We start from the raw sequence: 12,957 nt of genomic DNA, 5'->3' as shown, positions 1-12,957 counted from the left end.
TATGAGGTCAAGAAAGCTCTTGCACTAGGATCCAAACCTTTCATCAATTTCAGTTTCAGCATACAACTATAAGAACTGAAGAAATTAGATGTTGTTGGAAAATGCTTGCCCCCAAACATCACAGGGTTGGATAAAAATACTTCATTACTACACAGAGAGAGGCATACAAGCTCTGGAGGCTGGTGGCTCCCAGCCAGCTCCTGAAAGCCATACTGGGTCTATCTGGACCTCGGACACTCGGTGCCAAACTAAACACTCGCGCGGAAAGCCACCATGTGGACACCAACTGGTGTGCGGAGAGCAAGGTGCCCGAGAGAGAGCTGAGGACGCCCCACGGCGGGAGGCAGAGAGCATGTCGATGCACTCGGCAGATGGAAGTCAGAAAGAGTAAGAAGGGAGAGCTGAAGACACACTTCCACCCAGAGACAACACTCAAAGAGCAAGGAAATTACAGGCAATTCACATGGATCTCTACGCACAACCTAATTTCAGGTCCTGCTTTAAGTGCAGGACTCGTCAGAGCGGCACGGAAAGAGCTAGAAGTGATTCTATGACTCTTCTGCTAAAAGAGGGAAAAACAACAACCAACACACTCTCCTTTAAGTACACAGGCCCTCCCTGTGCATTTAAAAACCTGTGTTCTGCCACTGCATCTGGCTGTTGGACGTCACCCGCCTCACCCGCAGAAATAAATGCCCTACAAAGAAAATGTTCAAGGACACAGGAGCAGGCATCGTGAGACTTTCCCCGGTCACAAGAAAGCAGAGCTGTTTGACCAGCAGAGCAATACACTGGGAGTTCAGACCCTGCAGCTCCGATGAGACCGGGAGATTCTGTGTTTTGAAAGATCCCCCCACCCTACCCCACTGACCATCCAGAGCCTGCAACCTAACAAAACTGGCAGAAGGGAAGTCTCGCAGGTGCACCAAAAAGTGACCAGCGAGGCTGGCTGGTGAGTTTAATGGAGTGATTTCATTCAGTTCTGTGGTCTCATTTGCAAAACAACCTGGCTTTGCTCATTTTCATAAAAAAGAGATCTCAGTTCTGAGTTCAGCCCCCAGGAAGCGAACTTGAGCACCCTAAGGCCCCAGCACTCGCCTTTGTGAATATCATGGAAACCCAGAATATAATTTCCACTTCACGGCAGGATCTGTTTGGGTCGCTGGCCATGCACGGCGTTCTCACTGCAGAGATTATGTCCCAGATTCCTTTTCTTTTTTAAACAACTTTATTGAGGTGTAAGTTATATACCACAAAATTTACTCCTTGTAAGCATACAATCCAGTGATCTTTAGTAAAGGTACAGAATTGCAGGAGTGTCTCCACAATCCTGTTTGAGAACATTCCCATCATCCCAGAGAGACCTGCCCGTCCACGGTCCGTCCCTCCCAAATCCCCAGCCCCAGGCAACCACTAACCTGCATTCTGTCTTTACAGGCTTGCATTTTCTAGACTTTTCATACAAATGGAATCATTTGATAGGCAGTCTTCTGTGACCGGCTTCCTTCACTAAGCGTACTTCTGAAGTTCACACAGTCTGCAGCACAGATCAAGAATTCAGTTCTTTTCTTGCTGAACACTCGTCCGTTGTGGGACTCTATCACATTCCGCTCATCCACTCATCTGTTTCAGCTTATTAAATCTATAAATCCCACTAAATGACCAGGCTGATTGGCCTAATCTCAGAAATAAAATAAAAAAGGCTACCACAGTCTCCAAAATACTCTAGCATTTCTAAAATCTCGGTAAATGTGAGAAGCTCTGTCATGAGGATACAGCACGTTTCCTGGAATTTTTTTGTATGTGGTGCTATTTTGAGTAAACAACATCCTTGAATTCCCATGTTTTACATTTTAATATGTCTTAAAGCACATAAAGTGTTTGGGGCGCCTGGGTGGCTCCGTGAGTTAAGCATCTGACTCTCGGTTTCGGCTCAGGTCACGGATCTCAGGGTGGGGCTCCAAGCTTGACCCAGAATCCGCTTCTCATCCTCTCCCTCCGCCACTGCTTATGCACATGCTCTCTTTCTCTCTAATAAATCAATCTTAAGAAAAGAAAAAACACACATACATAAAGTGTTTTTATGCTAATTTCCAAGTCAAGCTGCCCAGCCCGGACTGCACATCTGCCCCCAGCTGGGACTGCCCAGTGCCCAGGGCAGCTCCCAGGCCCGGGGACCCATCCTGCACTTAGGCAGCCGCAATGGGACGAGCCCTGACCCCACACGCAGCAGGCAGCTAGCCCTGCTGTCTTAGTTCTAGCACTCCATGCAAATTTAAGGACTTGTCCCCTTGACCTGTCCTCTGGGCCCTAACTCAGTTCTAGAGATGTGCTTCGTGTCATCATTGCTGAGGCTCTAACACCTTAACACTCTTGCAGAAAACGCCCACCACACTTCCTGTCTCCTCCTCCTCTATCTTCTGGAGGATCTGTTTCTGTAAAGACCCAAAGACCCCACGCAGACGTGGGATTCGGACCCAGACCGAGCACCGAGGCTCAGCCAGCTCCAAGTCCATCTGTACGTCGCACCTGCAGACTTTGTACAGGGACCTCAACAGAACCTCTACCAACATCCTGATGAGGCAAGCAGCTCTATGAAACCACGGACTTCTGGTCATCATTCCAAACCCAGCTGCCCTCCAACCTTCTTAAAGTCAAGTCCATAGCTATGGCCCCCAGGAACTTCCATGACAGATGTCTCAGAAGCAAGCCCTTACTTAGTTCTTGCTGCAGGTCAGTGGATATTAACAAAGGCTTAACTCCAGTATCTGCTGGACAAAGGAAGTTTAATATCCAGAGGAATCGTTGTTGCTTTAGGCCACCAGTTACAATGTTGTCAGCTTTAATTCAGGAGAGTTGTACAGCAGATGGAAATCTCGGTCCTGGAACAGAAATCCTAGACCCCAGTGGTGATGCTAAAATCGACTGGGTTGTAGGATGGCCAACCGTCGGTGTCCCTGGCCTCCGAAGCCTTCCGTTGGCAGCATGCTAGGAGGACCAGGCAGCCGCATCCTTGGCAGCTGCGAATGGCTTTCAGGTGCCCTCTCCCAGATGAGCCCCATCCCCAGTTTTGCGACAGAAAGGGACATTCTTTGTGTGGAATTTTTTCTGGAGTCAGTTGGAACGCATTTCTTCCAGGAAGTTTAAGCCAAGTGCTGGCCGTACGATGATTTTGCAAACGACTCAACAGAAACCGCTTAGCAGAATTCTTACTACTTTTTTTGACTCCGCTTTTCTTTGCATAAGCCCATCATAAATCGTTGTCAAATGTTGGGTGAATCTGAACTGATGAAAGAGGCTCTATTTCCTGTGAACAATTTGTCCTTGCTCAGTCCTGATTGTCACTTGCCTAGAACTTATTTAATTTCACATTTCAGCAAATACAGCATTATTTCTCCAGTAGAGCTGGCTTCTGATACCATCACTCTCCGGCTATTTATCATACATATCTGTAATTGAATTACCTATTGCAGTAATACGATCTACTCACAAATGTACATAAAAATGCAACATAAAATAAAACTGTTCCAACATATACTTCCTCATCATCTTACATGAGCCGCAGGATGGCCAATCCCAGAGATACAGCGACAAATAAGGAATGAAAGATGGAAAGATAAGGGATTAGTGGGTTCATGGCCTTCCAGAAATAAAAGATATTCAGCCCCCAAAAAATGTATTCTCTTTCAGAATACAGTGTTTTTCAATATTCATCAGGAAACCAATTCAAACAAATGTAGGGGGAAAAAGAGCAAAGAATGGAATGATTTTGTTTTCTTCCAAAACAACAGTACTATGCCAGTATATTTCAAAACTCAGGAAAGGGAACTCAAGTATGTCCATCTTTGCTCTTGTCAGAAAACCATTCATCTTGGACAAGAAAAAAAAAAAAAAGGAGGAGGAGGAGGAGAAGGAAAAAGAAAAAGAAGAAGAAGAAGAAAAAGACAAAGAAAAAAAAAGCAATTCCTTTGAAAACATCTCTGTTTCTTGAGCCCACTGTTGGGTTAACCATAGTATAAATGTCATAATCCAAGTGAAATGTAACTTGCCTTTGATGTTGCCAGGCTTCCAAATACTCTGAAATTCAGAGGTAGATTTTCTTAGCTCTGCAACCTTTAGATGGCATAGATTGAACTGTTACTAATCCATTATAATAATTTGCTTATACACTATCTTCTCTTGGATCGAGTTTTCATTTTGATAGGCTCATTGAGAGTGAAAAGTTTATCTATGTACATTCCAGTCCACTCTAATTTTTTTCTTCCTGTCTTGCTGTTAGAAATTGATTTTATATATCCACCAACAAATTCATCAAAGAAATAAGCGATACATTTATCGAGCATACCAAAAGCTGCCTCTTCAAATTGCTTCCGAATGAGCTACTCGTCACGTGTTGAATTTATCTTATGATGCTACCCATTTGTGCAGGGATCAGAGACAGCAGATTGCCCCCTATCTACAGCAGATCACTTCTACAAGGCAGCGAGCAGAGGGATAAAAACCGGTAATTCTCAACAAAACTTCTGCATCTCAGTTTTAAAGGGTTGCCGGAAACATATGTGAAAATGGGTTGTCAACAACCGTACACAAAGACAGTACAAACCACTCCAAGCACTTACATATATTCATCTTCGTACGTAAGAAAATAGTTCGCGTTCTCTGTGCAAATCTGCCAACAGATGCAGGTGGACAGAAATGTACAAGGTTGACACCACCCACTTTGCACTTGGGTGTAACTCAATTTGTTAGACACTGTAATTAACATTTTAAAAATTATTTAACACTAAACATAAAAATTCGTCACCTTGGTGTTATAATTATACTGTAAGCAATTTGTCTGAGTAACTATAGCAACAATTTCAGGAGCATTTTTAAATACAATTTTGGTATAATTTTAGAATCAAGAATTATGGAGGGCTTGCGGCGGGATGTAGGACTACTCTTCTCAAGCACTGTACCTACACTGCTAAAGAAATGGAGGCCTTGACTTAGACATATTATATACTAATCAATTGTTCTATCTTACAAACTACGTGATTTGCAAGGCAATCCTTCTCGCTGGGATTAGCTTCTCATCTTAGCTATTTCCAGAGTTCATGATTACTTGTTTATAAAATGGAATGCCTTTATACCTTTGGCCATTTAGCAAAGTTCTCTTTCCCCCTCCCCCACCTTGCTGTCTTTTTATCAGAAGCAAAGCCTCCATTTCAGTGATTTTGTAGCCAACAAGAAAGACATTTGGAATCACTCAAAATAATGATCAAGTTAATAAAGACTGGGCAGTGGTTCAGTTAAGCAGCTCTCTCTAACATCAGCAGCATTCAACACAGTCCCAGGGAGCTGGCGTGCAACAAAGAAAAGTTTTGTGGTTTTAACATTTGTCCCTGAATTAAGAGTGTTAAGTGCCTCTCAAGCAAAATTTCTCACTGCAAAGCCATGCATCGGCCTTCAGAACGTTTGTGTACCGCCTAAAGCTTAAGCAAAAGCTTACATCAACGTGCACATATTTCTTATGGCCCCAGAGCCAACAACTTCTAACAGCCACTGCACTGATTCTGTTTCATTCCGTCCAGACATAGTGAAGAAATAATTGTAAAAGGAAGCGGCAGTGAAGAATGCAGGTTTATTTTTACCGGATTCTGCACATCTCAAAAACTTTTGGACAGAGACAAGCTTTACCACCCAGGAGACCAAAGTCTTTGCTCTCAGCAGGGCTCCTGCAGCTGTTCGCCATTAAAACAACCAAATAAGTGAGTGCAATTCGCAAAAGGCATAAACCGATTAGCATCATCCATCTTCTCCCTATTAAGGCAAGTATGCATAAGCTAAAAGCATGTAAAAACAGGTACCAGTTCCTCTCCCCTCAGGTCCAAGACTGGGCAAGTGACTAGGCGACCTTGCAACACAATAGATGAGCCGCGATTCTGTGGCAAAGTTTTTACAAGAAAGAAACTCAAGGGAAAAGAAAATCTGTATTTCAACTGGCCCAAACCATGACATCTTGGGCTGCCTTTTTTTTTTTCCCCAAACAAAACTAACAAATTCTAGAAACTAGAAAAGTAGAAAATGGTTGGGATCAGGGAAAAAAAAATCCATCTTTCCTTTGATATAAATACAGACATAGACAAGAAGAGAAGTTTAAGTGATAACACAATTTAAGGTGTTATCTTCTTGAACTAAAATTGTGAACTCGTCACTCCAAGTAGCGCATGATAAACATCACCCCTTCTTCACTAAAAAATACTGGCACGATCAGCAATTAACTTGGCAATCCTAATTAGGTGCTAAAAATCTTCCCTAAGTAAAGACTGTTCTTGTCTTTCTGTGTCTACTTAGGAAAGACTAACAGTAAAATTAATAACATATCTGCTGTTTCCACACTTGGCCATTATGACGGAGCTCTTCTGCATAAGCTGAGACCTATGATTGTTCTTCTTAAAAATGAGGTGCAAAAACCATTTGTAACTCCTCGCATTTTAACTAACGTGCTCCTGAGGAACAAAATCTTGTCAGTATTAATCCTAACTCACATTATTTTATTATTACTATTGCTGCTGTTGTTATTTATTTTCTAGTAAATACTCACAAGGAGGAAGACATAGGCATAGACAGGAAGAGTTTGCAGGGACACGTTTGTCTCTGTTAGGAACATTTATCTAGATGACCTGTGTTTGGCCACCATCTTTCCAGTCCCTCCTCTTAGCAAGGCTGAAAGCTCCCCGTGGTTAACGGATCAGCTCCCCCTCCCGTCCACCCCCTGTGAAATCATTGCCAGATCTGCCCGGTCCTGCTGTTTGCTGACTGGGACCCCCACCCACTCACCCAGGCCCTGGTAACTGCTCTCAGCATCCGCACTCCTGCTTCTAGCGCTCGCTCTCAGCGCCCCCTGCCGGCGATCCCCCGGGCCGCCGCAGGCGCAGGAAAGTTAAATCCCAACTCTGAGCCGCTGCACCCAGGTACAAAGCAAGAAAGGGCGAGGAGGTGGACGCGCTTCCCGCCAAAGCCCTAGGAACCCGGACCCCACTGCGGAGGCCCGGGCACCGGGCGCGGCGGGAAGCAAGCCCACTGCACTTCTCGGCGGCAGTTTCCCCGCACATCGCAGCAAGACCGGTTTCCCTCCGGGGCCCAAATGTACCTCCGGCCCCGAAACCCTGATCCAGGGGATGCGAAAGCGTGCAGCCGCGTTAGACGCCCGCGGAAAGCGACTCGCCGGGTTGCAACCCGTCAGGCGGCGCCGAGCCCCAGCATCCCCAGCCTCATCCCCCCTCATTAACCAAAGCGTTTGGCGGAGTTGAGCCCAAGTCCCACTGCCTCCCGGTTTCTCACGCGCACGGCCAAACCCCTGTCGCTCGAACAGGAAAACCTGCCCCAGACGGCGGGACTGCGAAGCCCAAGCCCTCCGGACCCCGTGCATCGCTCCCGACTGCGCTCCTGGACGCGCGCCGGGTGCGCGCACAAAGCCCCACTGCGCACCTTCCCAAGGTGTTGGGTGGGGGTCCCGCCTCGTCCACTACCAGGTCGCCCACCGCGTCGCTTCCGCTCCTTACCTCGGCACGCTGCGACCCCCGCAAAGACAGGGACACAAACTTCCAGCCCGTGCACTAGCTCAACTGTGGGTACCCCGCAAGGACGGCAGTCCTAATCCTGTACACGCAGCCACCGGCTGTCCCCCGCCCAGCGCCTGCGGATCGACCCTGCCTGCGATTGACACGACCCACCCGCCGACCACTGCCGCCCCCCGGGTCGCGGCCAGCAACGCGGCACGGTCCGGGCTGCGGCCACGGCCACGCGGGGACCGGGCGGGGTCTCTCACCAGGTGCGAGACGCGCTCCTCTTGCGCCCGGGAGCAGCTCTAAGGGTCCTCTTCAGTGCGCCGGCGAGGGAAGTCGGGGCAGCGGCCGCCAGAGCCACCCGCCACTCGCCGCGCTCCGGGCTGGGGACGTCGGTGTGAGCGCCAGCCGCACGGTTCCCGGGCGCGCAGCCGGGCCGGGGGTGAGCAGGTTCGCGCCCAGCGGGGGCGACGGACGAGGAAAGCCAAAGTTGGGTGCCCCAGCCAGCTCCAAAAGGGAGCCACGGGTAGGAGAGGGGAGCCCACGGGAAGAGCCACACGGGCCAGGCCGCCCACGGCCGAGGGCAGGCGGAGGGTGAGAACCGCCACCCGGCACGGACCGCGGCCGGCAGGGGGCTGCGGAGCCCACCCGCGGTGCGAGGACAGCGCGCGGGAGGCGGCGCAGCGAGAGCAGCCACCGCCGGAGCCGCCTTCCCGGCGAGTAGAGCTGCGCGGGGAGCGCGGGCGGGGAGCGCGAGGCGGGGAGCGTGGGGCCGCTTCGCCCCGCCCCTGCCCCCGCCCCTACCCCGCCCCTGCCCCGCCTCCGCCGCCGCGCCTCCTATTCCCCTCCCAGCCCGGGTGAAACCCGAGCGCCCCAGCCCGCGCCTGACCTCCCTGGGCCCCGCCCCCGACACTGCCCTTCCCGGGACGGGCCCCCCCCGCCTTGCCCCGGAGGCCCCTGTACCCCAGGACCCCCACTCCTTCTTTAGTGCGAGTGCGCCTGAGCGTTGGCTTTCGGGGATTCTCTATACCCCACCTCGTACAGACCTTTGTGGCTCCCCCGCCCCGCAATCCGGCAGCTCAGACGTGGCTGCTGGGTTGGGGGGGCGGGAGGCGGCGGCGGGTGGGGGGGAGGGCGCGGTATAAAGGGCCGGAGGCTGCGCGGGCTGAGACCCGAGACGTGGCGCGCCCACCCTGCTGGCCTCATCTCCAGGTACGTGCGTGTCCCCAGGCGGAACCCGGCCTTGTGGAGGGGGTGGGCAGGGGCCGCGGGGCCACCGGGACTCCGCGTTTGTGATTTTGTTCGTTTTGTGTGACATCTACATGAGTGTTCTGAGCTGGAAACTCTAAAAGACCGGGAGAGTTGCTTCGGGTTCTTGGAGAAGCTATTTTAGGGTGCACCTCCCAGCTAGTTCGGCCGGAATTCAGTGGAAAGAAGTTAGAGAAATGAACAAATCCGACCAAGCCAGGGAGCAAGTCAGGGGGTCCCCACGTAGCCACGCTGAGCGTTGAGAAAGGAACCCTTGGACGGACAAAGTCAACTTGTCCAATTCTGCACTAAATGTTACTTGTTGCACTTTCGCCGGATCTGACGGCCTTATGGAGCAAGTATTAAAGTGAAAAGTCATGATTGGAAAGCACAGTACCTTTCAAGACGCCTAGAATTTCACACTTTGTTGCAAAGCTTCCCTTTGGAACCCTGAAGGGCTGCGCATGACCCTTTCCCTCTGGATGGGGGTGGGGAACGCTATCCCGGGCCCTTTTTTTTTTTTTTTTTTTTCATCTCGGCCTCAGAGGGTGGCTTTCAAGTTTCCCTTGAATAAGGAAACGCATGAACACCCCCTCGGCCATCCTCTCTTACCGCAGTGACATAGGATCCCCCTATGGACCTCACTGACAAACCCGCTGCAGTGTCTGGTTCTTGGGATTTGTCACGCGGGGAAGGGTCCAGTGTGCCTTAACTGTGCCATTGAGCCCATCTATAAAACAAAAAGCGCGTTGCGCCTGGAAGGTGGCAGGGCTCGCACAGCAGCCACCCAGATCCAAGAGGTCAATAGAAATACAAAGTGATGTTGATTTGTCTTTACCGTCCTTACAGAATATTTCCAAATGAGGTAGTCTTATAATAAGAACTAAATAAAAGCAGTCCTGAAGGTTTGCATGGAAGGAAGCCCAGCCCCAAGCCTCCGGTGTCTCCCTCCCACCAGCGGCCAAGCTGCTGTGCGTACTCCTGCCCTCACTCGGATTTCCTGTAAGACATCCAGAGGAAATGTCAGTGTCCCAGGGCCTCTTTGCAGAAGCATTCTCCCCTGAGTTGTGCCAGGGGCCCTCAGCCTGATGCAGGACAGCTGTGGGGATCCTAGAGCCTTAATGAAAAGCTTAACTTCTTGCTTCTGTGCCCAGCGCGCCGGGACACTAGCTCCTTCCTGACTTTCCCATTGATTCTTCTGCCTACGTGGCACAACAGCCTAGGATTCCTCCCTGGGAGGAGGAGGCTGGCCAAGGTCTAGCCTGACTGCTCTGCTCCTGGGGAGCTGGGGGGGAGGGGAGGGGAAGGGAGGGCAGGACTCTGTCTTACACTTGACCTTGCAGCCCTTGAGTGAGTGGGCCGACCTGTGGACCCTCCAGCCACCAGGAAAAAGAGAGGCAGAAATTAGGACCCAAACATGTTTAGCTAATTCTTGTCATTGCCCCTCAACTTTATAGTTAAAAGGCATGTACACTTTAAAAAAAAAAAAAATTCTTGGCACGTTGAGACTTAAGCAGTGGGAAGAAAAAAGACTTCCACACCATAACCCAGGAAGGATCATAACATAATGTTTAATATGTAACTTTATGTTGGGGGGGGTCAGTTTTATAGGCAACTTACAAGCTATAAGGAAACATTGTTAAAATATGTGTATTTCCTGATAATGAATTACAAATTAATAACAAGAATGAGATGGGGGGAGGGAACCAAATAACAGAGAGTGCCTCCTTAGTTTAGAGTGAAATGGACCCAAACTGAGGGTGTGATTTCACCTCATGATCTGGGGAAAGCGCCTTTATTTTTCTGAGCTGAGCTTTTCACCTGGAGCTCGAACCAACCTGCTGGCAAGTGTGTCTTCACTTAGCATGAAGGAGATAGGAGGTAAGGTGAGACCCTTGTCAGGGCCCAGCACAGAAGGCCTTTTCCAAATAAAAGTGTTTTAAAGAATCCACAGATATTTCTTTTTCCTAAATGAAATTTCTGGGGTTTTTTCCCTCTAAAGTCGCCCCTCACTGAAGGACTTCCTCCTGCATGGGGCTGCTTTCATCACACTGTGAAACTAGAGGTGATAATTTCCAAACAAAACTATTGAGTTCTCTTCTTTTCAAGATAAAATTATAGCTCTCCCTGAACCGTTTCTGACGAGCCAGGCACATCATGTAAACAAAACGAGAAACCCAGCCAAACGCTCGGTGAAAATGATGAACCCTGGGGCGCTGATTCATGTGACTTGAAAAAACGCCATCCATTTCCTGATTCACCTTAATTTCTAGGTGGGGATAGGAGGGATCCCGTATGTCTCCGAGATAAGTAACCAGTTTGTCTCATCCTTCCCTCCCTCTCTTCCAACTGAATTCCAGCCACATCGCTCGTGACACTGCCTGCTCGGCGAAGCAAAGCCAGGAGGGGGCTGGACAGACCACCACAACCACCACCCGAAGAGATGCTGACAGCGCTGTGGGTCAGGGGTGCCCCAGGGAACCCTGGGTGTGTGTGATCTTTAACGACTGGACGAGATTGTATTAATATCATGAAAAATCTCAGTCCCGGAAATCATGGCCTCTGGGCGTTTACATCTTCACCGGATTTTCCTATAGATAAGTGGGGGGGGGGCACACCACAATCATCAACCACAGGTGTTCTTTTGCTCAGGTTTTCCTTCGTTTGGATCCATGGCCTTTAAGAATTAATAAAGAATTAATAAAATTGCCAGATCAACAACCCCATCCGGTTTTGTCTTTAGATGGCCAACATGGGTAAAAAGATGAGCCATTTTATGAAATCTGCCCGGGCTGCTTTTTGCTCCTGTATTTGAAGTATCTACAGATCCGTGAAGAGGGCTACAGACCATGCAAACCTAAGTTGGACTGATGAAGAATCACCAAGTGGGGACAGTTCAGGGAGCCTTCAGCCCAGACTCAAGTCCCTTGAGTTTTACCAGAAGCTCTTTTGGGTCCTTTTGCCCAAGAAAGGCTCACCACCCCCTTTAGCATAGCTCCCCCCACCCCGACACCCCCCACCCCAAGCAGGCCAGTGTTCTTCAAAAACAGCAGCCTGGAAACCAAGGCAGAAGAGACAGGAAACACTACCAGCACACCTGACAATGAACCCAGATGGGCGTGGTGCAAATTGCAGGTGCCTTCAAAGCAAGGATGAGGTTAATTGTCCGTGCGCCTGCACTCCAGCTCTCTGCCAGGTCGTGCCCTAGACGCTCCTCCTCTCCCCTTCTCGGAGTCTGACTTTCCACCCAGGTCCATCCAGAGCCTGCTTCCAGCTCCCCGTGTCTGGTCAAACAGACATGCTTTGCCACTGGCCCTTGTACACCAGAAGCTGACACAGAGCCGCATAGCCCACGCACAAGACAGGGAGCTCTGCTCACCCCTGAACTCTCTTGAATGAAATCCACAAGTGAAAACACCTCGTGGGGGTGCCTGGGTGGCTCAGCCAGTTAAGCATCTGCCTTGGGCTCAGGCCATGATCTCAGGGTCGTGGGATGGAGTCTCCTCCCCCGCTGCATTGGACTCCCTTTTTGGGGGGGTGGTCTGCTTCTCCCTTTGCTCCTCCCCCTCCCCCTGTTGCTTCTCTGTCTCTCTGGCTCATTGTCTCTCACTCACTCACTCTCTCTCAAATAAATAAAATCTTTTCAAAAATTTTTTAAAAAGAAAAGAGAAACATCTCATAGCCCCATTCAGGGGAGCCCCGACCAAAGCTGAAGCCCACAACAGCCGGGGCATGCCTTCAGCAAGAAGGGCTCACCTATTTTTTACTTAGAAAGGTTCAGTAATTCATCTCACTTCCAGTAAGGGCCTATTAACAAAAGACATTGCGTTTTACTTTAGCTATGTATCCCAAAGACCTACGTAGTCTGAAATTTGGAAATATTTTGCCTTTTCTTTGTGGTTAAATTTCTAGCAACCCCATTTCTGGGGGAAAAAAGTATATAAAAAGATCTCAAGTCATCTTTTTATAAGTATAGTATGGAGAGAGGAAAAATGCTAGGTTGAAAAGACTTTTGGAATACCTAGAGGAAATGTAGATGGTTTGTGGCATGGAAAGAAACATCCGTACAGTTTCCTAAGTGTCATTTTCTGACACTGGGCCTCATATATATCTTGAATGTCTATAAGCGAAGCTATACTTTCATCAATGTCCTCTGTAT

The 12,957-nt window shown here is 49.3% G+C and overlaps 1 protein-coding gene, 1 long non-coding RNA gene and 1 other non-coding gene across 9 annotated transcripts in view; 2 read left to right on the top strand and 1 right to left on the bottom strand.

Moving 5' to 3' along the window:
• SEMA5A (semaphorin 5A) overlaps positions 1–8,280 on the bottom strand; it is a 465,678-nt gene extending 457,398 nt beyond the window's left edge. For 6 of the 7 annotated variants that reach the window (XR_006817661.1, XM_045998962.1, XM_045998963.1 and 3 more), the window contains exon 1: positions 7,814–8,280. The gene's annotated coding sequence lies outside the window, so the exon portion shown is untranslated. Of the gene's footprint in view, positions 1–7,547; positions 7,568–7,813 lie in introns of those variants that run through there. The other variant, XM_045998964.1, reaches the window with a different exon arrangement.
• Positions 8,281–8,444: 164 nt separating this feature from the next.
• LOC123938621 lies at positions 8,445–11,519 on the top strand. The gene is made up of 3 exons (XR_006817751.1): positions 8,445–8,762; positions 9,648–9,769; positions 11,159–11,519. It is a non-coding gene; the product is annotated as an uncharacterized LOC123938621 (long non-coding RNA).
• Positions 10,990–11,060, top strand: LOC123939559. The gene has a single exon (XR_006817924.1). It is a non-coding gene; the product is annotated as a small nucleolar RNA SNORD123 (small nucleolar RNA).
• Positions 11,520–12,957: the final 1,438 nt, after the last annotated feature.

The sequence above is a fragment of the Meles meles genome, chromosome 3 (genome assembly GCF_922984935.1).
Source record: "Meles meles chromosome 3, mMelMel3.1 paternal haplotype, whole genome shotgun sequence".
Lineage (NCBI taxonomy): Eukaryota > Metazoa > Chordata > Mammalia > Carnivora > Mustelidae > Meles > Meles meles.
This window is presented reverse-complemented; position numbering and strand designations above follow the sequence as displayed.